At 43.1% G+C, this 27534-nt stretch overlaps 1 protein-coding gene across 4 annotated transcripts in view; it reads left to right on the top strand.

The window, feature by feature from the left end:
• NCALD (neurocalcin delta) overlaps window positions 1-27534 on the top strand; it is a 391013-nt gene that overhangs the window by 4999 nt on the left and 358480 nt on the right. Inside the window, exon 1 of one of the 4 annotated variants that reach the window (XM_059394948.1) lies at window positions 4215-4287. The exons of 2 other annotated variants lie outside the window; for them this stretch is intronic. The gene's annotated coding sequence lies outside the window, so the exon portion shown is untranslated. Of the gene's footprint in view, window positions 1-4214; window positions 4288-11670; window positions 11690-27534 lie in introns of those variants that run through there. One more of the 4 variants, XM_059394949.1, reaches the window with a different exon arrangement.

The raw sequence follows: 27534 nt of genomic DNA, 5'->3' as shown, positions 1-27534 counted from the left end.
AAAAAAAAAAAAAAAAAAAAAGTAGGCTCCATGCACAACGCAGGGCTTGAACTCTTGACCCAGAGATTAAGAGTTTCTGCCAACTGAGCCAGCCAGGTGCCCTGTGAACAGAACAATTTAAAGTGAGCTTAGTAAAAAAGTCCTAATCTCTTATATCTGAAAATATAGCTAACTAACTTCAAGAAATGCTAAGTATTGGCAGGCTGGAAGAGATGAGGAAAAGGAAGACACAGACTTCGTTGGCTGGATTTTTACTTACATTTTCAACCAAGATTTTTTAGCAGTTTCCACATGTTCAGCATGTGTTAAGTTCTAGTGGTGTAAGATGAATAAGATCTAGTTCCCTACCTTTAAGAAATTTATATTCCATGAGAAAGTGCAAGACATAATTAGAGGACAGGTTGACTGGAATGAGTGCGATGTCGGGGTAGGTACAGGAGCAGAGCCCCCTTGATGGGGACAGTGACCTCCCTGTTTGTTTCCCAACGCATCCCCATCACAGTGCTTTGTGTGATAGGCAAGCAATAAGTGCTTCCTGAATATGCTATTTTTTCTTATTGCAGTTAAATACAAATAACACAACATTTACCACGTGAACCATCTTTAAGCGTCAAGTTCTGTGGCATTAAGGACATTCACATTGTTGTGCCCCCCCTCACCACCATCCATCTCCAGAACTTTTGCATCTTTCCAAACTAAAACTCTATACCCAGTATACAAAAACTCTCCCTCACCCCCCCACCCCCATCCCCCAGCAACCACCATTCATTCCTCTTTCTGTCTGTAGGACTTTGACTACTCTAGGTACCTTGTGTTGAGTGGAATCATACAATATTTGTCATTCTGTGACTGGTTTATGACACTTAGTGTATTGTCTCCCCGACTCACTCATGTTGTGGTATATGTCCAAATGACCTTCCCTTTTGAAGCTGAATAATATGATATTGTGTGTCTACACCACGTTTTGTTTATCCATTCATTCATCAGTGAGCACTCCAGTTGCCTCCCCCTTTTGGCTACCATGAAGAATGCTGCTGTGAACATCGACGTACACATATCTGTTCAAGTCCCTGCTTTCAGTCCTTTTGGGGATATGCCCAGAAGTGGAATTTTGCTGGATCATATGGTAATTTTGTTTAATTTTTGGAGAAACTGCCGTACTGTTTCCTACAGCAGCCACCATTTCACATGCCCATCAACAATGCACACGGGCTCCAATTCCTCTCTATTCTTGCCAACACTAGTTATTTTAAGGGTTTTTTTTTTTTTTTTTAATATAATAGCCATCCTAGTGGGTGTGAAATGTTTAATGTAGTCTCAAAAGTAGATTGGGATCAAATTAGGAAGGACAGTAGTAGAATCTGAATTTCATCCAGAGGAACTTTTGAGTGTTTGTTGCCCTGTGGCGCTGGCATGATCACTCCCTCACAACAGAGAGAGTGAAGCGAGGAAAGACAATGGAAGGGTTAGGAGGTTATTTTAAATATTCAGATGAAAGAGAACCTAATGGTTTTCTCCATGTGTGTACAACCGAGGATATTATATTTATTGCCACACTAAATGGTATTGGCCTTGGGGAGGAAAGGTGAATGTGGCGCCGAGCTATCTCCTGACCAAGGATGGGCACAGACAAGTGGACTGCTGTTGCTAATAGTGACAACTATGATTACAGATGCCCTGATGCTCTTTCTGTGAACATGGCATGTTCTGACATTAACTGAATCAATTCTGAGAAATCTTTTAGAGGGTTTCTGCCGGGGTCCCACTAGCAGGCCAATGACACACTCCTAGGGTCTAACTGAAGAAAGTTTAGTGAGGGGACTATTTACTACAAAGATGTGGGCAGCCTTAAGGGAAATCACCAAGAGTGGCCAGCAATGCCTTTTGGTCTTCACTGCACCAGCCCTGAGAGGGTGAGGTGAAAGAGAAGTTTCTGGAATGGCTGTTTAGTAGAGGAACGCAGCTTCTGCCAAACAGTGGCCTGGCACAGAGGCATGCAGGTAAGTGAGTCCCCAACCGCTCTTTTTTCCCCCTCTCTGATTTCTCCTGGTGCCTCCCAATTGTCCAGAGGGCAAGAAAACTTGTTGATATAAGGGCTCGATTGTAGGTAGAAGTCAGCCTCCCAGGGCTGAGGGAGGACGCTGGATATGGGGAGGAAAGCAGAGAGACTTCAGCAGGAGGGAGCGCTCTGATGATCCTTATTTCACAGGTGAGGGAACTGAGGCATCAGGAGGTTGAATGACCTGCCTGAGGTCACCAATAAGTTGTGGGGCTGGGATTCAAACCCAGTCAGAAACATTTCCAGTGTACATCCAGTCAGATCTGGAATGTTAGATTTTCCCCAAAGCTATGTGTTTTGATTCTTTGGAAATAATCTGATCTGTACAAACTTGGCTTGGTTGTCAAAAAGTACAGTAAGTGACTGCTCAGAATTTCCCCTTTCCCCCCAACAAAGGCCAGCATGTATTTCATATGCACATTTCATAACTGAATGATTATATTTAGATCAAAAAAATCTTTTCTATATAATTGGTGGGGGTGATAACGATGTCCTTGAAACACATGTGAGAAAGAAGTTTGTTTTGTTTTGCTTTTAGTGGAAAGCTCCAAAGGACTAGACGATGTAACTTGGCTGCTTAAACATTAATGAGACTTTGGGCGATGTTAGAAGAGTGTCCAGAGCAAGGGAGATGGTATTTCTTTCTGTGCTATTTTGGCAGGAGGGAATGAATGCAGAAAGCAGTGTCTCATGTGTGGGGAGCCCACCTCCCCCAAGGCATGACTGAAAGGCTCTCTAGCCAGAAAAAACTCTGTGGGAACCCAGCTATTGTGGTCTACAAACACACAAAGCATTGCATCAGAGAAAAGACCTATTCTGGGGTCAGAAGTCATCCCCTGTTGCATTGGAGGGCCTCATATTTTCCATGCCTGGAGGCTGTGAAGCTGAGGCCAGGGGTGAACCATGTGGCTGAGGGTTTAGGTTAGTTTCCTGTGGCCTCTGTAACAACTTATCACAAACTGGGTGGCTTAAAATAACAGAAATGTGTGTTCTCACCATTCTGGAGTCCAGAAGTCCAGAATCAAGGTATTAGCACTGCCAAGCCTCCAGAGGCTTCGTGGGGTTGAATTTTTGCTTGCCTGGTCCAGTGGCTGGGGGCTGGTGGCATTTCTGGGCTCAAGGCTGATTCGCACCCATCTCTGCCTTGGTGATCACGTGGCCTCCTCTCTTGGGGTGTCTCTTATAAGGACAGTTAGCATTTGCTTTAGGGTTCACCTGGGTTATCTGGAGTTATTTTACTTCAAGATCCTTAATGACCTTGGCAAAGATCGTTTTGCCAAATAAGATCACATTCACCTGTTCCCAGGGTTAGGCGGTGGATGTCTTTTGGTGGGGGGCCACCATTCACCCCAGTACAGGGCTCATGACAGTACCCTGGAACCCTTAATCTTCTGGTTCTGTCATAATGCCCCTTGATTTGATGTACTTCCTGGATTCCAGGTTCCTTGACACAGTCGGCGTTTGGTAAATCCTTCTGATTTGATCTATTGAAGTTTTATTCTAACTTTAAATTACAAAACACTTAAAATCTACCATCCCTTATTTCTGACACGGAGAGGTGAGTGAAAGAGGCTAAATAAACCCAGTTTGATCCCTGCCTCGGATGGAAATTTTCTGTGCTTTGCTTTGCCCTGTGGCCTTGGAGGAAACGAGAAGAGATGGGCCCTGTTCTGGCTTCTCACCTGGGTGTACAATCTCACTATGGTAATTACTCTGAGGAAGGCTAGGGAGGTTGGGGTCTCTTGGGAAAGGGAAACAGCAGTAGTGTAGGCTTCAGTTTCTAGGCTTTTGAAAAGCATTAGCTTAGAAATACGGTTTATAAGTGTTGCTGGCCCATCGACGAGGCTTCTATGCATGTGTTTTCCAATTTTAGTATATGTGCTGCCGAAGCAAGCACTATGCATGTGTTTTCAATACCTTGTCCCAGACTGGGGCCAAGTACGCGGGGCCCAGGCAAGGTCAGAGGTAGTTTTCGTAATTACCTGGCTAATTTGAAGACCATATCCCATCCAATGGGGGACATCAGAGAGGCCACCCAGGACATAAATTATTCAGCTTGGTTGTCTGCGTTGATCTCGTTAACTGGATAAGAGCCCAAATCCATTCCCTCTGTGCTGTGGAAAGGCTGTCATAATTAAGTTCCGTTTCTCTCCAGGGGGCAGCTGAGTTTGGTTTCTCAGCCACTTTGCTGTTTGACTTCAAAAGAGAAAGAGGAAAGAAAAAAAAAGGTAAAGTGTCCCCTCACTATTATGCTATATATTCTGCTGTATCACTGTGACTCTGGTTAATATTAACTTTGGGTCTGTTTGCTTTGAATAAGATACTTGGAATCTTGTGATACTTACCAGAATTTAGTCTCACCAGCTAAAGAAATGGCTTGCCTTGCCCAAGACCAGCTACTTAATTTGTGAGGCCCAGTACAAAATGAAAAAACTGTGGGCCCTTGTTTAAAAATTATCAAGGATTTCGGGGTGCCTGAGTGGCTTAGTTTGGCGTCTGTATTCGGCTGGGGTCATGATCCCAGGGTCCTGGAATGGAGTCACACTCCTTGCTCTGTGGGGAGTCTGCTTCTCCCTTTCCCTCTGCCCCTCCCCCTGCTTGTGCTTGCTCACTTGCTTTCTTTCAAATAAATAAATAACGTCTTAAAATTTTTTTTCAAAAATTTCAAAATGGTGTCAGCAGAGCATTAGACCAAGTGTGGGGCCCTTCTAAGCACGGGGCCAAGTTTAACTACAAAGGACACTTGGCTGTGAACTGGCTCTGGCCTCACACCTAGGCTGAGGATGACATCTTCTTGCTAAGGTAACACTTTCCAGGTTACTCTGCCTCAGTTGGGAGCACACACTTATGCGGGGGGCAAGGACACAGTGAGCAGGCTGGGCACCTCTTGTTGGCTCTTCTGTGTCCTCTTCCCTCCCTCATCCACCTGCTCTGTGTCCCGGAGAAGCATCAGGGGCCATCTTGTCTTTGATTTCTGATATAATATGGCCAGCGGTGGGGGGGTCCAGCCCACCACTTGGGGAGTAGGGGGGAGTGGGGGAGGCTGTTTCCCCTGTTCCCTCTGCTGGGTTGCATGCTACAGGTTGGCTTCCTCTGTGCGCTGAAGGCTACAGCTCCTGCCAGGTGCCTTCTCCACCAGGCCACCTTCTTCGGAATTCCTTTTTCTTCCACCCACCCCCGACCCCACACACGGAGGCCTAAGGATGGTAACGGCTTCCTGCTGCTTGACTAAACCCTTCCTTACTCTTTTCTCTGTAGCCTCTCCAATAGGAGGACTCCTCAGTAGGATGAAACACCACCACCCCCCACCCCCGTTTCCAACCCGGGCCCTGGCTGATTGAGCCACCCTCTGCCAGGGTTGGAGCACACCTTGCGCTGCTACCGAGGAGAAAGAGAAGCTGAGAGCTCTCCTAACCATGGCTTCAGGCCCGGGTCAGCCTGCACCAATTGGAAGTGGTGCGCTTTGGAGTCAGGCATTTGAATTCTCTGGTAACACGCGGACGATTCTAGAGAATGAGCATAAGGACAGTTCCCTTCTAGGGTTGTTTTGAGTCTGGAGTGAGATCACACGTGTGTCATGCCTAGCACAGTCCCTGGTATACAGTAAGTGCTCAGGAAGCATGGTGGCTTTTAGCACAATTTCTATGGAGTATCTCACTCAGGGGGATCCACAGTCTACTTTGTCTGCTCCACTTAACGGCCTGGGCTCTGGGAATGATGATCAATTTTTCACTGCTTCATTATTGTTTGGGGTCTTATTTCTGTCTTTGCCATCAGATTGCAGCATTCTGGAAGTCAGGGATTCTAGCTTGTAGAATTTTTTTGAACTAATCTAAGTTCTCAACCTAGTTGCTAGCGTGTTGTTAATTGGTCAAGAAATACATCTTGGTTAAATGTAAGGGAACCCTGTAACTTATTGTGCTCACTGAGAAACTTTTGAAAGTGAAAGAGGAGGGTCACCTGGGTGGCTTAGTTAAGCCTGTGCCTTCTGCTCAGGTCATGATCTCAGGGTCCTGGGATTGAGCCCCACATTAGACTTTCTGTTCAGTGGGGAACCTGCTTCTCCCTCTCTCTGCCTGCTTCTCTGTCTACTTGTGATCTCTCTCTCTCTGTCAAATAAATAAATAAAATCTTAAAAAAGAAAACAAAGTGATTAATGTAAATATCTTTAAAAAAAGAAAGTGAAAGAGGAGTATTGCTTTTTAATAATTACAGCAACACAAGAGGCACAAACACGGACTGTTTTAGGCAAACAGAAACATAGAGTCATTCCAGTCAAGTGGAGCTTAAGATAGTCCCTGCCCCCCCCCCCCCGAGATAGTTTTCCAAATGTTATTTTAAAATTTGTCAGCCTACCCTCTTTCATATTAGTCTGCCTTGGGCTTATTCAAAACATGACATTTTAAAAATGTAGGAAAAGTACGTTTAGCATTCCTAGTAGTTTTTTGGCCCCAAATTTGAGGCAATGGTTTAGGGCTTCTTGTAGAAAGACCTACCTTTATATCTTATTAGCCTACTTTATACTGGAGACTTACTTATGCAACTTTCTTCTGTACTTGCCTTTTTTCTCTTTTCATACATAGTCTAGTTATTGTCCTTCTTGCAATAGTGATAATAGTGATCACTTATGTTCAAAGATGGCAGAAATAGGTTTATGTACATATATTTTCCCGAACATCTCCATCTTTGTATTTCTGGTTGCCTAGGTGACATTTCCAAGAGAATGCATGCTAATCTGCTATTATTACAGCAGAGATAAGATGGAAACTATTTTTAGGCCCTTTTATACCTTTCCTTTTCTCCACCAGACCATTTAATTGGTTTATTTCTTCTCTTTCCATTACTGGAAGGCCCTGTATAACTTCCTCTGGTGCTAATCTGGGGGCTGTAACTTTCTGAGAAGTGATGGAGTAATTCAGTCATTCTTCATTCGAAATTACGAAATCGGTACTGATCGTCTGTTTGCTCGGGTAGTTGATATCAGTTGTTTTGCTTACAAATTGTCTAAGCGGGGCTTGGGCAGGAGAGATGTTTGGTGTAAATTAAAAAGAATGTGGGTGCACTGTCTAGTTCTGCAGAAGCAGGAGCATGTCCACTCTGGAGCTGGACTAGCCTAGCTACCTTCAGTCTTCATGTGGTCAACTTCAAGTGCGCGACCTCCCGGAACTTGCACCTTTAAGGAACGACTGGCACAACCCTGGTCGTGCGTGGTGGGGTTGTTGTTAGGGTTGAGAAGGTAAAGTGGGCTAACACAGGCGAGTGCGAGGTGCAACATCTCCTGTACAGAAATAATGCTGCCAGCGTGGGTGTTCTTTTATAACAAAGGTCAAATGCACCACCATTCAGAAGAAATAATGTCACACAAGCTACTGCAAATACTTGAATTTACTAAGGAGGTAAAATTGCGAGATCATTTTTTTTTTCACTAAATTTTTTTTTTCTAACGTCTTTTACTAACATTTTCTTTTATCAGCATTAATATTTGGAATTTTTCTTTCAGTATTTAAGATTTTTATTTTTTAAGTCATCTCTATACCCCATGGAGGGCTTGAACTCACAACCCTGAGATGAAGATCAAGAGTTGTATGCTCTACAAACTTATCCAGGCTCTGATTGTTTCACAAGTTTTATATAAAGATACATGTGATGCGTATCTCTGAAGCACCGTGCACTAAGAGTGTTTATCTGACCATTTAATGCATCCCAAGGGGAAATATTTAGCCTGACTCAGTATTGGGGATAGGGCCTGAAATAGTGCAGTAGGGATCTGAGATTATTAATTTGGATTGTATGGCAAATGTGAGAGGAGAGATGGACTTTAATCCATTATTATTTAAAATTGTTTAGTATTGGGGTATGGTCCTGGCTGGGGTTCCTTTGGTTCTCACACTTTTGCACTGTTATTCTATTTAGATGAATAGATTTATCCATTATCACTGAGATTTAGCCTTTGATAAATACAGTCAATTGCTGCATCATTGTCTTGGATTTGTTTTGCTGCCTTTGAGGATAGAGAAAGGAGGAGGAAGCATATAGATGGACAGACGGACGAACACACACACACACACACACACACACATTTCTTTAGACATGTGATCTAAAATTTCTAATAGAACATTTGCAAGAAGAGCTCTTTGATGGGGTTTTGTGCTCTGACTTGTTGGAAGGGGTGGATTGCGATGTGGGAAGCCTGTGATGTTGAGTTCCCACCACTTTACCCCTTTGGAAGACATGACAGCCACTTCCAAGCCAGGCCGAAGGACAAACAGTGAAATTAGAAGTCAGTTCTGGCCTTGGAGGTTTCTTGAGAGAGCAATGGGGAGACTTTTTTTTTTTTTTTTTTTTGCTTTAGATTTTTTAAAAGCAGTCATTTAAAGAATATGTTCCACAGACCTTGGCCACTGTTCCCTCCATACCTTCAACCCTACCATTACTATAGAAAATTAGAAGAAAAAAATGTTACCATAATCCAAATAGTCAAAGGCAAACACTGTTAATATTTGGAATATTTCCTTTCATGATTTTTATGAAGAAATATTTTTCTTAGTAATGTTAGTCATTTTTAATATAAATTTAAAATTAGTTTTTCATTTAACCGTATACCCTGAGCTGTGATATAATAGGAAATATATATTAAGTCTCTGTCCCTAGTTCCTGGCACAGAGCTCCTTGAAAACCCTTGGAATTTCTGAGTGATAAGAGTAGGAAGAGTGTCCTTTATCATATAATTAAACCCCTTTCAACCACATCTGCATTTATGCTAAAGGGGTGACTCTAGGAAGAGAGGGGCATGTTGCCAAAGGAACCAACCATGTGATTAGAGGGTTGAAACTTTCAGGTCTGTCCTCTACCCCCAGGAAGGGAAAAGGGGCTGGAGATGAAATTCAATCACCAGTGGCCAATGATTTAATCAATTGTGTCTACATAATTATAGAGCCTCCATAAAATACCATATGATTTCACTCATACGTGGAATTTAAGAAACAAAGCAAAGGAGAAAAGGAACAAAAAAGAGAGCGAGGCCAAGAAACAGGCTCTTTAAAAAAAAAAAAAAATTTATCTATTTGGCTGACAGAGATCACAAGTAGGCAAAGAGGCAGGCAGAGAGAGAGAGAGAGGAAGGGAAGCAGGCTCCCTGCTGAGCAGAGAGCCCAATGCAGGGCTCGATGGGGCTTGATGGGGCTCGAGGCTTTAACCCACTGAGCCACCCAGGCGCCCCAAGAAACAGACTCTTCACTATGGAGAACAAACTGATGGTTACCAGAGGGGAGGTGGGTAGGGGGGTGGGTAAAATATGGGGTGGGGATTAAGGAGGGCATGTGTAATAAGCAACAGGTGTCGTAGGAAAGTGTTGAATCCCTATATTGTACACCTGAAACTAATACTACACTGTATGTTAACTATCTGGAATCAAAATAAAAACTTAGAAAAAAGCCTAAACAGTGGGTTTCAGAGAGCTTCCGGTGGCTGAGCACATCAAAGCGCAGGTCAGGTGGCTTGCCCAGAGAAGCCATGGAAGCTCCACACTCCTACCCCCATACCTTGTCCTAGGCATCTTTTCCATCTGGCTGTTCCTGAACCATATCCTTTCATAATAAACCAATAATAAGAAGCAAGCAAACTGTTTTCCTGAGTTCTGTGAGCTGTTCTGGCGAGTTATTGAATCCGAGGAGGGTGTCGTGGGAACCCCTGGTTTTTAGCCAAATCGGTCAGAAGTACAAGTATCTGAGATTTGTGACTGGCATTTGAATTGGGGGGCAGTCTTATAGGACTGAGCCCTCAGTCCGTGGGGGCTACGCTGACTCTGGGTTGTTAGCATCAGAATTGAATCTGGAGAGTTGGGGAATTGGGTGGTATGAAGAAAAAAAAAAAACCTCCCGTGATTGCATCAGAAGTAAAATATTGAGAGTAAAAGAAATGGAAGTTTTTAATTCTGTGAGGATTTTATATTTCGTTATATATTCTTTGTAGATAATGCTTAATTGGGCATGCAATATTTCATCAAATGGATATGCCTCAGTTCACTTAGCCATTCCATGATGGGTCATTTGGTCAGAATTTTAAATAATTTCTTCTGCTATTATTTTTGTACAAAACCTTTTTCTCTATATGAGATTATAGCCTATGATGTATTTCTAATGGATTTACTAGGTTGGATGTTTGAACTTTTATTAAAAATTCTCAACTCACTTTGCCATTTGCTTTCTAAATGGAAATTTGGAAATTAATTTGGAAATTTAAGGAGTTCATGCTATATGACTGTGTTGGTTTCATCTGTCTCTTACCTTGAATATCATCACTTCGAAATTCTTTTTCTAATTTGGTCCCCAAAATACTTTATTTGCCTTTCTACTTCTTTGAAAACTAGTGGGGCTGAACAGTTCTTTTTCAGATTGTATACTAGCTGCCTTTCTTCTTTTCCTGATTTTCTAGTCTCTGTTCTTTGCCTTTAGATGTTTTTTTGCATCAGACATAATTTTTTTTTCCAAATTATAATTCAGGACAAAGATGCATTAAGGGCTTTCCTGGCCAGTCTTTACTCCTATGCCTCCCTGGTGGCCAGTGTTAAAGGCCTAAGGTGTGTTTCCCCACCTTTCTCGTTGTTTGAGCGTCCAGTCTTTTTAAAGATGAAAGGGGGCTCACTTTTTATTATCAAAACAAGCATATTATACACATTTTTCTGTAAGCTTGCTTTGGTTTTCACTTAAAATATACCTCATGGGTATAAGGTCTTTAATAATATGTAATAAAATATATTTGGCACATTTGCTAGTTATTTCCTTAGTGAATTGCTTGTACAATTGATACAGTTTTCAGTGGTTAAGTGGGCAAATATTTCACTCTGATTTCTTCCAGTGATAGGACAGCCTGCTCCATTCTTTCATAGGGCTTCATTAGTAATCAGCTCTGCTTTCTACTGGTTTTGAAGAATTCTTCACCTTAAAAACCCCATATTATTATTTAACACAAATTATAATTAATTTTGGGGTAGAGCAGGGAGGAAATGAGGAGGGAAACTGATTATTTTTCTCTTTTAACTTGCTAACCAATTGTCCCAGCACACTTTGCTAAATGGTGTTTCTTTTTTTTTTTTTAAGATTTATTTATTTGAGGGAGAGCTTGTGAGTGGGGGAAGGGACCGGGGGAGGGAGAGAGAGAATCTCAAGCAGACTCCCTGCTGAGGAGGAAGCCTGATGTGGGGCTCCATCCCACGACCCTGAGATCATGACCTGACCTGAAATCAAGAGTGGGATGCCTAACCAACTGAGCCACCAAGGTGCCTCCTGGTGTTCTTTTTTTTTTTTTTTTAAACCTTAACATAAAACAAGTGACTTTTCTTATTTGTGCTTTTTTTTTTCCAACTATAAACGCATGGCGTTGTAATCAGAAGGGTCTTTTTCAAGGGAAGGACAATTTTGCATTTGCCTGGAATGAGTTGGTTACACTGAGAATAACTTGGTTGAGTCAGGCTCAGATTTTGCCTTGTAACATGGATATCCCCTTGCAGCTTGCTCCTGTGGTCTGGGAAGCCTGGAGTGTGTCTGTTCATCTGTCTCTGCCTCGTTGCCACGAGGTGGTGGGGCCACAGACGTAATCTCATTGTAGAGGTGAAGAATCGAGCACATCTCAGTGAGTCACTCAGGGTTACTCCTGCTTTTCCTTCTGACCGTTCGTTATTTTCTCTCACGCTATCTGTTGTTCTGTTGTTCTTCTGATTCCCTTTTATACTGTTAAATGTATCTTTGAAACTTCAAGTGTGATCATCACATAGGGGCTCTCTGGAGGTCACAAGGATAGTCTTGCCTAGAAATAGGCACTCTTCTGGGAATATTATTATTATTATTATTATTATTAATTTAGTAAACATTTGTTGTGTGTCTGCTGTGTTCAAGGCATTCTGCCGGATGTAGGAAGTAGAAGGTGAATAAAACCCTTTTTACTCTCCTCGTGGATGTACGCTTACTACTATAGCATTGTTTTCTTTTCTTCTGTTAAGTTGACTCCTTCACTTAAGGATGTCACTATTTTGTGTTGTGCTCACTCTAATGTCTTGAAACCTCATGACAGGGGATGATGTTTTCTATGCAGCGAGTCTAGGGAGTGTGTTGGATGCCGGGCCCTTATTCAAAGCGCTGCTGCGTGGTGCTTAGAACACCTGAGGACTGGCCTGATGCATATTTTACAAGCTAAGACGAGCCAGAGACCGGCAGTATCAGTGTCTCCCATTTCTGAATGCACTTTTCAGCCCTGGCGTCTCTTCCTTTGGGCATTTAGGTTACTTATTTGGCTAACTGGGATCTAAAAATAAACCTAGAAACTTTGAGAGGTTCCCCCCCTTGGCTGATTGATGTATGTTTTTGTGTCTTCCAAACTGCGCTGTGTAACTATTTACTTTTGCATTATGTATAGCACTTAGCAACCGACAGTGGAAATGAAAGCTAAGAGCACAGGCAGTCCCCAGCTGGCTGGGGGAACGGGCCAGCCCAAGCCTCAGAGAATTCTCCTTCCCTCCCCCCAGTTCCTGTGCGCTGCGGCCCTGGCGTCCACCCTGCTGGCCTCAAGTTCTTGCTTTTTGCCTTCTCTGCTGGTGGCCAAGTGGGGACCAGGAGGTGGAACGAAAAAGACCCCTCCTCTTTCTGCCAGTACCTGTCTTGGTGCCCTTCACTGGTCAGTGTGGGTGGGGTGAGAGGAAGGGGGGCAGGCCTTGGCCCCCACTGATGTCTTGGCACTGGTGACAGTCCTGTAAGGTCAGAAGCCCTGAAACACTATGTCTTATTTGGAACTCAGAATGCATTTTCGTAAAGGAAGATCACGAGTTGTGTCTGGCCTGTGCAGGACCCGCAGGACAAAACTATGCGATTCCTTAGGAATTCTGGGGCTAGGATGGCTCTTTTAGGGTGACATAGTGCTTAGAACATTGTTGTTAGGGGAGAAGACATTCTGGATTCTAAGCATTCCAGGTTGGAACTTGATCAGAAATGTGGCCTGATCAGCTTGTAATTCAAGGGCTGACTGTAAAGTCAAAAAGTGGCTTATTCCCACTTGGGAATGGCATCTTGCGTAAAAATTCTGGAGTGTGCATGACATATTTAGTTCTTCTCTCCCCTGGCGCTCTTGGGTAGCTGTAAGAATACGGTGGTTCTCTGGTTTTTAGAAAAGCAGTTGTACTAAAAAACACATATCCTGATTCTACCAAAAGAAGGGAGGGAGAAAGACCTAGGAAATATAGGCTTAATTCTTTGATGATTGCCTTTTAGCAAACAATGCAAAACCAAACACACCAGAGTCGTCGTGAAAGGCTCTTGTTTTTTCCTTAAGAAATCAAACTTCTGTTCCTTTCTCAGGACTCCTGTGTCTGCCTCTTATTCTTCATACATGTTTTGGGGAACAGATTTGAAGAATATTTGTGTGGATTTTTTTTCCCCCCGTGTGGAAACTGATTTTTTTTTTTTTTCTAAATCAAAAGGATCTTTAAAAGGTGATTTATATCATCTTTCTTAAACAACTGTTTTGTTTTAAGGCTTTGAAAGCATGCATCAACCATTCAGAATGATCGAACAGTATTTTTTTGGAAAGGGATGGAGTCAGAATAGTCATCTGTGTAGCTTTTACAGAAGGGGACAGGACAGTTAAGAGTAAAAGCCTCAGCTTCAAGGTGATTTTTTTTCCAACCTCAGAAGGGGAGGGGCTGCTCAAAACAGGAAGTAATCACAGTATAGTGGTTTGAGTCATGAGAGAAGGCTTCTGGATTTGCCTTAGCTGTTTCCTTCAGGCCCAATGTCTCCCGTTTTTCACAGCACCTGCCTCTTCTGCAGGGCACATACATGGCGCCCCCACCACCCGCCTCACAAGAATAATTTTCTGTCGAAAGAGCTAGAGCTGGAGATTGCAGTTGAAGAGGAGGCTAAGCTTTGGGCAGTTGCAGACAGAAAGGAGAAGTCTCAGAGGTTGGCCTGTCAGCCTGGGGTGTACAGAAGTAACTACTACTCAGGGGTCATTGTGGGACCCAGGAGGATCAGGGCGTAATACAAAACGAGGATGAGGGCATCATACCCTCTTTCAAGTGTTACCGGATTCAGCACTATAGTGTGCTCCCCATGGCTACGGTTTTCCCCTATTAAAGAAAATTTTACAATGTAGTTTTATCTGGACATTGACAGTTCTTTATATATTGTGGAGAAATGTGTTCATATTTAAGGTAATCATTTAGTCAGTTGTTGCTTTCGTGGGGCCCTCTCGATGGTCAAGGACGGGGACATCACTCCAACTAACTCAACCATGAGAGGCTCGTTGTGACAATCACCACAACTATAATTATGCTATTCTGAATGTATTGTCACGGGGACTCTTCTCCCCTATCCCGGCAGAGAGTGTGTTATTATCCCTATTCTACTGAGGAGGAACAGATGTAGACAATGTGGCCTCAGGCATGTGGGTGGGCAGCAGGAGTCAAGGCTCTCACCCAGGTTGTCACTTGGGAGCCATACTCTCTAATGCCTGTACTGCTCTGCCCCTGCAAAGGATTCTGTGCCTGTCAAACAAAGCAGAGCTTGGTCTCATGGTGGCCAAAACATAGATCTGGAAAACTGGGAAGGGAGTCAGTGTCATTCTCAGAGGTCATGGGGTCTCTGCTCAGTTGCCTTCTCTCTTTTTCTCTCCTCCCTTCTTTGGCTGCTTCATTCTACATATGGCCCCTGAAGGGTCAACCCATAAGGCCACTGGCTGAGACCTCAGTATTTCCTAGCTTGAACTTATAAGTGAGCGTTTCCTATTGGTGCAGCTCACGGAGCGAGGCCCCACAGCCATTGGAACCTGGCCAGAAAAGGAATTAGCTGTTTTTGGGTTGGTTGTTCACCCCAGGTCCGTTGGTGGACTGTCTCATGCACAGATTTCTTTCGCACCATTTCCCTGAGCGGGGGATTATGGGTAAGGCAGCACATGCTGGAATGCAAAGTTGTTCATAGCGGGGATTTAGCATCTGTGGCACAAGCTCATTTTATACTTTAATATTGAAAGCCAACTACTCTAACATTTCTGCTACCTTTATAAAGTCTCAGCTTAAATGACTCTATCTGTTTTGGCTCTCAGGTTGCAAAAGATAGAACCTAATTCAAAGGGACTTAGAAAACAAATTAATCAGTTCTTGTAACTGTAAAGGCAAAGGCATGGCTGATCCAGGTCTCAAGTAATATCCTCAGATATCTATCTCTTGCCATCTCCTTGCCCAGCATTTTTCTGCGTTGGTTCATCATCAAGCAGGCCCTTGGTTCATGACATCAGAAGCTCCAGGCTTACTGGACAAGACACCCAGCAAGCAGCTTCTCTTGCCCTATAGTTTCAACAAAATTCTCGAGTCTCATTGTCCTGAATTGGTTATATGCCGGTCTTTCAACCAAACATGGCAGCCAGGCTGATTGGTCAATCCTGGGTCATGCTGACCCCTGGAGGAGGATTAAACTACCTTCTTGTTAAAGCACATAGCCTGGGAATGGGGGAGTGTATGGTCTCCAGGGACAATTGAGATATTAGTACTCAGAAGAAATAGGAATGGAGGCTGCCCAAGAAAAGATAACCCATGTCCACCTTGGAATATGTTCGGGTTTGTTATAAATAATGGGAAACCTGTAGTCAAGGTTTTGGGACTCAGGGTAAGCAGTCTGGGTCACTGACCTTATCTGATTTGTATGTGATAATAAATCCCCAAATCCTAGGAAATCCAAAGTGCTTAGAAAGGCCTAGATTTTGTTTGCTAGGTCATTAATCCTTAAAGATGATGCTATTAAGCCAAAGGAAGTTGTTGTTAAGATGTGCATCTTTTTGGGAAAGCTAATTATAGGATGGCTTTGTCTTCAGTTTTTATCAAGTATGGGGTAAGATCTGAAAGGCTTTTGTTAGGTGCCCTCTGTTTAAAGTCTAAGTTATCCTGGCCTTGAAATGACTTTGGTGAATTACATAAAAGTTTTATGTAAACCGTTCTCAGAGCCACATTTAAGACCCAGTATATCTAGGTAATGATTAAATTGCCTTGTTTATATATCAGTGATCCTAACACCCACTGGGAAATAATTGCTTTCTTTTTAACTCTCATAAATCAAAACCTCAAGGGAGGGGAGGTCAAAATAGCAAGTTCCCATGCTCACAGATGTAGGATGAATCTGTGAAACCTCAGGTCTTGAGCATTAGTTTAGGGGTACAGGTGTGTGTGTGTGTGTGTGTGTGTGTGTGTGTGTGTAGATGTAACGCTGATAAACTTGCCCTGTCTTTGCTTACTGTATATACTTCAGTGGTCCCAGCTGTCCTTTGCAACAAACAATCAGCTTCTTTTGATGATCAGAGCTTTGCAGACAGTTGCCTAATTTCTTTTGCTTATTTAAAATTTTATCGTTATAGGATTTAGAAAGCCCACGCCTATGCCAACAGGGGTTTCTTTTCTCTTGACTTTCATTTAATTATGCAACTATTATGTGGTTTTATGCTGGTTTGAGGTTCTTTGGCTAGTTTGCACAGAAAGAGAGTTTGTTGTTGTTGTTGTTGTTGTTTTAAGGGTATTAAGGAGCTTAAAGAATTTCTGGGAGGATCAGAATTAGACTTGGAGGCCATGCAGCCAGGAACACTACCCAAGTTATACCACTCGTGGTTCTTGTGGACACCCTGGGGGGCTACCAAAGAATATAGATCTCTCTGCTCATACCATAGAGTGAGTTCTTTCTGGATATCCCATCACTGTCACGTCTGCAAACCAAGTGTCTCTCTGCCATACTTCACCAATCCCTACCCGTGTGAATTCCACATGGTACCTCTCTCTTTCTTTATTTTTTAAAGACTTTTTAAAAAATTTTTAAAAATTTTAAAATATTTTTATTTATTTATCTGAGGGAGAGAGCAAGTGTGTGAGCATGGGGGAAGAGTGGAGAAACAGGCTGATTTCCCACTGAGTGGGGAGGCTGATGCAGGGCCAATCCCAGGACCCCAAGATCTTTACCTGAGATGAAGGCAGATGCTAAACTTACTGAGCCACCCAGGTGCCCCAGGACCTCCTTCTTTAACCTCACTCTTCTGATATTTACATGGATGCTGCTGATTGGTAGAGCCCAGGTCACATGCCTGCCCCGTAGGTGCAAGGTAGGCTGGGTGGGCAAATGCCTGGCCTCCATCTTGGGGAGGCGAGAACTCATAAGGTGGGCAGTTTCTCAAATGTGGAAGAGTCTTCTAAAAAATGCTGTTTGGTCACAAAATATGAGAAATTACTATACATCCTCAAGAAAAGGGTCTTGTCTTGCTTCTGGGTACTTTGTTGTTCAAAAACAATGGTGGCCATTCTGAGCAGTAGGACTGTTTCCCACTGAGTGTAATTTGAATGACCCCAGGAAGGACCCCCTGGCATGATACCGTATTAGAGATTCATTACTTTTAATTAAGCAGAAATCTAGTTACCTCCCAGGCCACCCACCTCTTTACTGCCCTTGGTTTCCTTAATAGTATCAGCTAAATAAGTCTCATCCCTTCCCTGTACAAAGGGTGGTCCAAAAAGCAAAGATGTGGCATCTGATGCTCAGAGAGGGTAACCCATCTGCCTAAAGTCACACAGCCTATCGGTGAATACAACCCAAGGTTGTCTCCAGAGTCTACTCCCTTAAACAGTCTGCAATATTGCCTTTGGAAACTTGAGGGTTTTCCTCATCAGTAGTGTGTGGTGGACCTCTCTCTGCTGAACCCTAGCATTGTCCTGCCCCTTCAAAGATGAATTGTGCAATATAAGTGGGGAGTGTGGCATTTACCTTATGTCTTTCCCATAGCTAAGCCTCTGATAAAACCAGGAAATGAGTATTATTATTTGCAAATGGAAACTTTAAAGATATTTACTGGAAACTTCTAATTATATGGTTTTCTTTATAGTATAATTCACACTTAGATGGTGCCAGAGACTGAGTTGTGTGCCCCACCCTTCCCGAATTCATATATTGAACCTTAACCCCCAGAGAGACTGTATTTAAAGATTGTTTTTTTAGGGAGATAATTAAGGTTAAATGAGGCCATAAATAAGGGTGGAACTCTAATCTGATTGTATCATTATGAGAAGAGGAAGAGACACCAGGGATCTGTCTCTTCACATGCACAGAGAAAAGGTCATGTGAGGACACGGTGAAAAGGTGGCCCTCTGTAAGCCAGGAAGAGCACCTTGCCAGGAAAAAAAAAATGAATGGCACCTTGATCTTGGACTTCCAGCTTCTAGAACTGTGTGAAAATAAATATCTTTAAGTCACCCAGCCCGTGGTATTCCGTTATGGCAGCCTGAGCAGACAGATGTAAACAGATTTGCCTTAAATCCTGAGCAGGGAGGTAGAGATGGTAGTTACATAGAGGAGCCGTGAGGTGGAGGGAGGGTGAGGCCACATCTCGTCAGGGGAGCATTATAGGCTTTGCTGGGGCAGAACCACGTGAAAAGGGCACTAAACACTTGTTAAATTTAATTGACTATTACTGCCCAGCGATCAGTTGATTCAAATTATACTTTTACACTGAAGACATTCTTTGCTTCATCTATAGAATAGGAATAACAGGAGAGACACAAGAAAAACCAAAAGTCATTATTTTGAAGAACAGAGGATACATTTTAAGGGCTATCAGTGAGGTTCCAGAGTCACATTTTTAAAATAATGACTCTAAATACTAAATGTTAGTTTATTCTAAGATGTTTCATTATTTTGAAATGATCACCCCTGTCTCCCAAGTTTGTGAGATAGAAAATTAAAATACTGATTTTTTTTTTTTTTTTAAAGATGTTATTTATTTGTCAGAGAGAGCACAAGCAGGAGAAGCGGTAGGCAGAGGGAGAAGCAGATTCCGGCTGAGTTCCCAATTTGGGACTCGATCTGAGCCAAAGGCAGACTCTTAACCCACTGAGCCACCTAGGCGTCCCAACACTGATTTTGTTTTTAAAATTCAGGTTCCCACAGCCCCATTTGCAAGAGTTAGGGGGGGTTCATACTACTAAGCTGTCCTTTGTGTGATTTGCATAGATGCTGCTCACATTTTTATTCTACCGACTCTTCAGTGGAACATGCATTTCTTATCTGAGACTAACGTGGGAATCTGTTAAACCGGCCAACACACGACCAACCTGTTCTTACATGTGCAAGAATTCTAAAGGCTGTCATTTTAGATAAACAAAAGCAGAGCTAAACGCACACAAAGCACCCCATTTCCACTTGTTTGTAGCTTCCTAGCATAAGCTTACGGTTGTGATATACTTGCACGCTCTGTATTCAATGGCGAGGCCGGCGGCACAGGCTGGGAATAATTTCTCTGCCCAGGCTGATGCTGTTCAGGACTCAACTTGCTGCCCTCTTATCGTGGGGCCTTCGTGCCTGAAGACAACGCTGTCAACTCACCATCTACATCGAGAGCTGTATGCTCTTGCTCACGTGTCTTATTTGACCTGTAGTGTTTTTGGAACTTGAAACACTGGTGGCCAACTTCAAAAAGAAAATAGAGGAGGTCTCAAAAATGTAGATTTCAGACTTCTTGAAAAATCATAACATCTGCCTCTAATACAAGGTCCAATTCCTACACGGCAGCCCTCGGAGACCTCAGCCACGCCTGGTCTTTTTAGAGAGGACACGCAGGCCCACTCTTGTTTTCCAGTCTCCACCCTTCCTGCTGTCACAGACCCCACACTGCTTTACTCCCCCCTCCGCTGCAGGCTTGTCTGCCCCTGTAAGCATTTGCTCTTTTGGGGGGTGGTGGTGGTGAAATATATATGGCATACAATGTGTCATTTAACCATTTCTGAGTATACAGTTTGGTGGTATTTGTTTCTAAAGATTTCATTTATTTATTTGAGAGAGAGAGAGAATGAGAGAGAGAGAGAGAGAGCGAGCATGAGAGGGGGGAGGGTCAGAAGGAGAAGCGGACTCCCCACTGAGCAGGGAGCCTAATGTGGGACCCCAACCTGGGACTCCAGGACCATGACGCCACACATCCCTACAATTCAGTGGTATTAATATTCACGTACTATGCAACCATCATCACCATCCACCTCCAAAACTTTTTTCATCTTTTCCAACTGAAATTCCGTACTCACAGAATAACTTCTTATTCCCTCCTCCCCACCCCCCGCAGCCCCTGGAAGTCACCTTTCTGTTTTCTGTCTCTGAATGTGGCTACTTTAGGTCCCTAACGTAGGTGGAATCATACAGTATTTGCTCTTTGTGCCTGGTACATTTCACTTAGCATTAATCTCTTCGAGGTTTCTGCGTATCATATATGTGTTAGAATTTTTTTTTTCCTTTTTAAGGCTGATTACTAGTCCATTGTGGTATATAGCATGTTCTGTTTATCTGTTCATCTGTCAATGGATACAGTTTACTCACCTTCCGACTATTGGGAAAAGTGTTGCTATTAAAAGGTGGGCACAAATATCTATTTGAGTCCTTAAGCATTTGCAGTTTGGGGCAATTTTCTTGACAATAGGAGTGATGCTCCTGTTTTCAGCTTTGCTTTCTTTTGCTGGTCTCCCAAAGGCAGAGCCCTCCAGGTCCAGGCTTCGGCTTAACAAATTCACTTCTTTGGGAAGCACTGAAAAAACCTTCAAGACATTGCATAAAAATGACTTCGATTCTTTAAAATTGTAAAAACTGGCTATTGTGGGATTTTCAGAATTAATATCATATTAATAAAAATATCTGGAAGTACCATTTTGTATTTTGGTCAGTCTTGAATTTAGTTATGAAAAGCTCCTGTTGGAGGAAGAAATTTGCAATGTATTTGGTTTTCTTATCTGAAGGAAGCTTGTTCATCTTGCTTTGGTGTGCTATGTATACTAATGAGAACTTTTTCTGGTAGGTGTTGATAAATGGGAAATATAAAAGTAATTTTGATTTTATTTCTGAATTTTCAGGTTGCATTAAGCTGAGAAAAGTGTAGGTTTGTTTTTTGTTGTTTTTTTTTTTTTATTGAGTACTAAATGGAAAGGTCAAATAAATTTTTGCTCTTCCTTTTGACAGAGAACTATTTCTGATTTTTTATTAATGATAACATCAGCCCAAATATCACTCGCTAACATAGCCATTTATTATGTGAACAAAATCTTGATGTTAGACTTGGAATTTTGATTATTTAAATAGAACCTGGGCTAGAATTTGGGTAGCTGTTTGTTTATCATTTTGGACTAATGCAGTTGTGGACCTAACTTTAGGAAATCAAGAGGGCAACTAACATTGCATAGAGAAAAGTAAACTCCTTAAGAAACAAATTGTTTCTAAGTACTTCCAGAAAAAAATTTAGAATTTACAAATAGTGGAGATGCAAATCTCAAATCTTTCTTAATCTCTTCCTTAAAGCTGGTCCTCTCCTCATAGCAGTTTTCCTACTACATAAGATTTTAGAGCTTCCAGTTTGGGTGTTTTCTTGAAAGCTTTATGACTGCATTTCTTTGAGAGTGTTTTATAAACTAGACTTTGAAATTAATACAGCAAAGCTTTATGTGAGTTACTGCTATAATTACTTTTTATTATTTTCTGAGTACCTCCAGTTTTAAGAGAACATGCTAGTCTTCATTTGCGTGGGCGCATCTGTCACTGCAAATGGGCTTAAGCATTAAATCATATTTCAATGACCAGTTCTGTATCTTAATATAGACTTACTGTCTTTTGATGAGGACTTAACCTTTTTTTTTTTAACTTATTTTAAGATTTTATTTACTTATTTGAGAGAGAGAGAGAGAGAGCATGAGCAAGGAAAGGGGCAGAGGGGAGAAGCAGGCTTCCTGTGGAGGAGGGAGCCCAAGGTGGGGCTCCATTCCAGGACTCTGGGATCATGATGTGAGCCAAAGGAAGACACTTAACTGACAGCACCCAGGTGCCCCCTTTTAAAACTTATTTTAAAACTAGTTAATATGTTTAAGGGTTAAGGCATCTAGGGGAAAATTAAGTGTTTGGGATGAATTCCTCACTGGAAGGGCAGGGTCTGGTGTCAGAAGAAGAAAAAAGATGCCCAGGATACCAGGTATACTGAAAATCCTCTACAGGAAAGGACCAGTTTTATTCATCTTTACTTCTTTTACAGAGTGACTCAATTAATGATCACTGAGTAAATGAACATATAAAAGGGGTGATTGAAGAGAGCATAATTAAGGAATTATTTATAGGATGTCATCGAGCTTAAGGGAAGCCATTGAGGGATGGCAAAGTGCCTCAGAGCCAACAGCTACTGGGAGCTCTGAGAATCCTCAGGCCCTAAAGGGCTAAGGGAAGGAATTGTCCTGGAAGCAGAGAAAGCAGTAGCTGAGGAGAGGGAGGCCGGGTGGGAGGCCTCAGACAGAGACATATCAAACTGTCTCTGTCAGTTGGGGAGGAGAAATACCCTGATCTCCCTCTCATCCTGAACTCCAGTCTCCTGCTGTGCTTCCCACTGCCTGAATCCATCTGGAAGCCAGGGGACAAGAGAGCCCTAGCCGTTTAGTACATGCAGGTCAGTCTCCAATGATGCGGAAGGACACATAGAGGTCATCCCAGTCTTCTTTCTCACTCTTGGTCTTCTTCTGACCTAGTTCTGAGGCATCAGGATGTATCCGTGCTCCTCCTGTGACTCGTAGCCCAAACGCAGACCACACTTCTGGTACCCTCTCTGCCGCACGCCTTTGCCCAGGTGCTACTCAGGCTGTGTGGAAAGCGCCATTCACATCCCGCGTCCTCTGAAACTGTGCTGTGTGGCCTGCTTTGTGGTTCTGCCTTTGTGGTACATTCTGAATCTCGTGTTGGCTGGTTGGGGGGCCTGGAGTGGGGTGAGAGTGGGAGAGTCCAAGAAGAATGAGAGAAAGAGTGACGATTTATTATGCCATCATTTCAGATTTGACCATAATGGCTTATGTACGTGGCAGAGGGACAGACTGTGTTTTGTCCCGTGATCAGACAGGTGCTGTCAGGGCAGACAGCAGGAGGACCAAGGTTTCCCCCGTTAAAGTGGTGGGAGAAGTTGATGAGAATCCAGAATAAGGAGGTACTTTGGAAAGAAGTTATTGATTCTTGCCACAGAGGGGGTACTAACAAATAAGCTCTCTCCAGCCTCATGCAGGCATCCTGAACTCCTGGCCTTGGCCTTCGTCACTCACCCAACCTCGGCTGAAAGAGCATCTGTGTCTGTTGACCTCATCAGGAGTAATAGATGTGGAATAAACATGTTTGGTGACAAGCCACAAACGCAATAGCAAGAGATAATAAAATCGCCTCCTGCCTGAGCACCCTTGGGTTTGGAGCTTGGTGTGGGGTCCCCTTGGTTGTGATTATGAACCCTGGGCAGTAGGCACAGACTATCAAGTGTGCTATGAATGGTAGATGTGGTGAATGGGCCATTGTTTGCCTTTCTTCATTTTTGTCTCCTGTCCTACTTCCTTTGCGGTCCCGAATGCTTCATTGTCCCTTTTGTAGTGTCTTAGACATTACTCATCAGGCTGTGACTTAGCTGAATTGAGTCTATGAAGCTTAGGTCAGTTCTCTGGGAACCGCCAGCCTTCTCAAATCCCTATACATCCATGCTTCTGGCTGTGCCCATGTTTTCAGGGCTGTGGTCCTATTCCTCAGAAGTCACCAGAGAAGTAACCCATTGTACCTTGTGTGTCTTTTCCCAGCTCATCCTGGAGAAGAGGGAGTACCCTTGCCTCAGGCATGCAACTAATCCGTTTCTATAGAAATAACAAATAGTTACCAAGCACCTGCTCTGTGCCATCCACTCTTTTAGGCTCAGGAATATGGAGACGCAAAAGGCAAGTGAGGGTTCTGCTCTCAAGAAAATAGAATTAAAGTAGAATTAAAGAGAACTGAAAGTAGAGTCCTAATTAAAGTAGAATTATATCTACTCATAGAGACTAGAATGATAGTGGGATCCTATGTTGTTGAATGGTCAGGGAAAACCTCTGTGAGGAAAGAGGATTCAAATTGAATTGTGAATAACAAAAAGAAACACGTCAGGAGAATGGCAGGGAAGAGCATTCCAGATGGAGGCACAGGCAGTGCAGAAGTCTAGAGATGGGAATGAGTTTGATGAGTGTCACTGGGTTTCACCTAGAAGACAAAAGAAGAATGCTTATGGCAAGGCTGCCCAGGCACACAGGGGCTTGTAGGCCCGGGTAGTGGGTTTGGATTTGTTCTAAGGGCAATGGGAAGCCACCCACGAGCTTTAGGTGGGAAAGTGGCATGTTCTTTTTTACATGTGAGCAATGGTTGCTTTTGATAAGAATGGACCGTAGGGAGTAGAAGCTGAAGTGAGGAGGCTCCCTAGGTTTTGTTGTAACCCCAAATATGACGGTGGCTTGAGAAGGGCAGGAGTAGTCATGGAGCCGGGGGAAGGGATTAAAGCCCTAATCCAATAGTGGGGTTCTTGTCAGAAGAGTTTCAGACACGGACTCACACAGATGGAAGACGATGTGAAAACACAGAGAGAAGAGAGCTGGCCATCTACCAGTCAAGGGGAGAGGTCTTAAAAGAAAAACTCTGCTGACACCTCAATCTTGGACTTCAAGCCTCTAGAATTGTGTGAAAATCACTATGTGTGGTTTAAGCCCCTCCGACTATAATGCTTGGTTATGGCAGACTCCGCAAACTCATACATGTAGACCCAAGAGGGGTAGACATCCATTTGGATGTATGGACCCGGAGAAGCATGAATGCTGGAGAGACTTGGGGGTTGTCAGTCTAGGGGTGGTGTTAAATCTTGCGGTGGATGGGATAGGCTGTGAGCATAGATGGAAAAAGAGGGCCCAGGCTGAGCCCTAGAATAGTGAGGGCTGAGTGAAGGGAGAGTGGGAGGGATCAGTGAGAAGTGAGAGGTTACCAGTGTGAGTACACTTGAAAAGTGACCTTTGATTTTTAACCTGTTTGCCTCATTTTGGATTCATACCTTGGACCTATTTGAATATATGTTTTGGGTCTTTGCATCGGTCTCCTGCCGTGCAGTGCTTGATCACGTGACCATTTCTCATTTATTAGAGGTAGGGTGACAAACTGTCCCGCTTTGCCCAGGACTGTGGGTTTTCTGGGATGTGGGCCCTTCAGTGCTAAACCCAGGATGCTTCTAGGCACAATGGGATGAGTTGGTCACCCTAATAAAAGGAAAGTTTTGGCAAGGTTTATTTATTTCACCTCTTTGGCTTCACTGAAAGGTGACTGGTCTAAGAGAATGTTGTAACTGCTAGAATTATCATCTTTGAAATATTTATTTTTTTCCTAGAAACTATCTAGAAATGGGTACTTCCACCACGAAACAAGCCTAAGAGTGAAAAACAAGTTTGAGATACCATTCAGTTCCATTATCCCCTACTTAGTTTCACTTTTTAAAAATTAAAATACAAGGTATTGTTTGCTTCAGGGGTACATGTCTGTGAGTCATCAGTCTTACACAATTTACAGCTCTCACCATAGCACGCACCCTCCCTAATATCCATCTCCCAGCCACCCCATCCCCTCCACCCCCTCCAGTCCAGCAACCCTCAGTTTGTTTCCTGAGATTAAGAGTCTCTTATGGTTTATCTCCCTCTCTGGTTTTGTCTTGTCTCATTTTCCCCTCCCTTCCTGTAGGATCCTCTGTCTTGATCCTCAAAACTTAGTTTCATTTTAACAAGAGTATTTTCTTGGCTTGAGTTTGTATCATTGGTGATTTCACATATTTCAGGGTATACATTTTGAGTAATTACCTCCCCAGTGATTTTTAAGCATTTGCTTCAGTTGAATGAACCCTTTAATGAACCCAGAAACAGCATTTTTGGCATTAGATGAAATATAAAATTGGAGCCAGCCACGATTCATTGGGTTTTAGCTAGTCTGAACTTAACACATGTTCAAAATCTAAACACAGGACTAAGTTGGCTTACCTTTCGTGGCCCTAATATAGGTGAGCAGAAAAAATGAGATCCTTCAAGTATTCAGGTCCAATAAGGAAGGCTTCTGAATCCATCCTGAATACTTGTTTTTTGTTCACATCTCCCTGGCCTATCTTGGTTTTTAAGTCCAAGCCACCTACCACACTGGTTCTGCCCCCTCCTTCCACCTGTCCCTTTCCACCTCTCTCATCCTCAGGGCCTTCCTGGACTGGGCAGAAGGAAATACTAGACACATTCCCAGCTCCATCTGACCAGTGTCTCACTCCCACATCACATGACACAGACATAACTTTATACTCAACCAAACATATGGTCCTGCTGAGGCCAAAACAGCTCAAAGTCAGGTCAGCTTCTATATTATTTTCCTAGGGCTGCTATAACAAATCACCATGAGCGGCACGTCTTAAAACAACAGAATTTTATTCTCTTAATAGTTCTGGAGGTTGGAAGTCTGAAACCAGGCTGTTGGCAAGGCCATGCTCCCTCTGAAGGCTCTGGGGAGAATCCTTCCTTCCCTCTTTGAGCTTCTGGTGGTTGCCCACAATCCTTTGCATTCTTGGCTTTTGGACACATCAGTCTAATCTTGGTCTCTGGCTTCATATGATGTTCCTCTCTTAGTCTGTTTCTGTGTCCAGATTTTCCTCTGCTAAGGATACCAGTCATTGAATTAAGGCCCTCCCTAGTCCATTATGACCTGACCATAATTTGATTTTACCCACATAGACCTCATATCCAAATAATGTCGCATTCACAGGTATTAGGAGTTAGCACTTTATATCTTCATATCTTATGGAGGACACAATTCAATCCACAAGAACTTTGTGCTGATTAATCCTCTGAAGAAGAGCATTTGCTCATTAACGGGGCTTGTTGAAGTCAACCACACACTCAAGATAATAATTGCTGGCTTTCATGCTTCAATTCTGATACCAACTCCAGTGTCCCCCCTACCCCCAATCACACTAACAAGCAATTAACTCAATTCTGACATTATCTAACTGGAGATAGTGACTGATCCCACAGGCCAAGAGCTTAGTCCTGAGGTCTGCCCTCCCATTCAGATGTTCAGGCTGTCATTTGTGCATTTGACCAGCTATAAATCAGAGGTTCTAACAACCCCTTCCTTGGGTTCAACTAATTGCTAGAGTGGCTGATAGAACTCAGAGAAACATTTTACTTACTAGATCCCCAGTTTATTATAAAAGGAGATAACTCAGAAACAACCAGATGGAAGAGATCCATAGGGCAAGGTATATGGCAAGGGACTCAGAGCTTCCATGCTTTCCCAAGATGTCACTCTCCCCACATCTCCATGTGTTCATGAACCCAGAAGGTCTCTGAACCCCACCCTTTGTTTTTTATGGAGGCTTCCTTATATAGGCATGAATAATTAAGTCACTGGCCACCGAACTCAATCTTCAGCCTCCTCCATTCCCCAGAGGTCTGGAGTGGGACTGAGTTCTACCCTTTTAATCACAGAGTTGGTTCCTTTGGTGGTGATCAGCCTTCATCCCAAGATGATCTAGGGGCTTTCCAAAAGTCACCTCATTAACATAACAAAAGACATCCCTATGCTCTCCATACTTAGAAAATTCCAAGG

This window comes from Mustela nigripes, chromosome 3, assembly GCF_022355385.1.
Source record: "Mustela nigripes isolate SB6536 chromosome 3, MUSNIG.SB6536, whole genome shotgun sequence".
NCBI lineage: Eukaryota > Metazoa > Chordata > Mammalia > Carnivora > Mustelidae > Mustela > Mustela nigripes.
The sequence above is the reverse complement of the archived record's forward strand: the minus strand, read 5'-3'. Positions and strand labels throughout refer to the sequence as shown.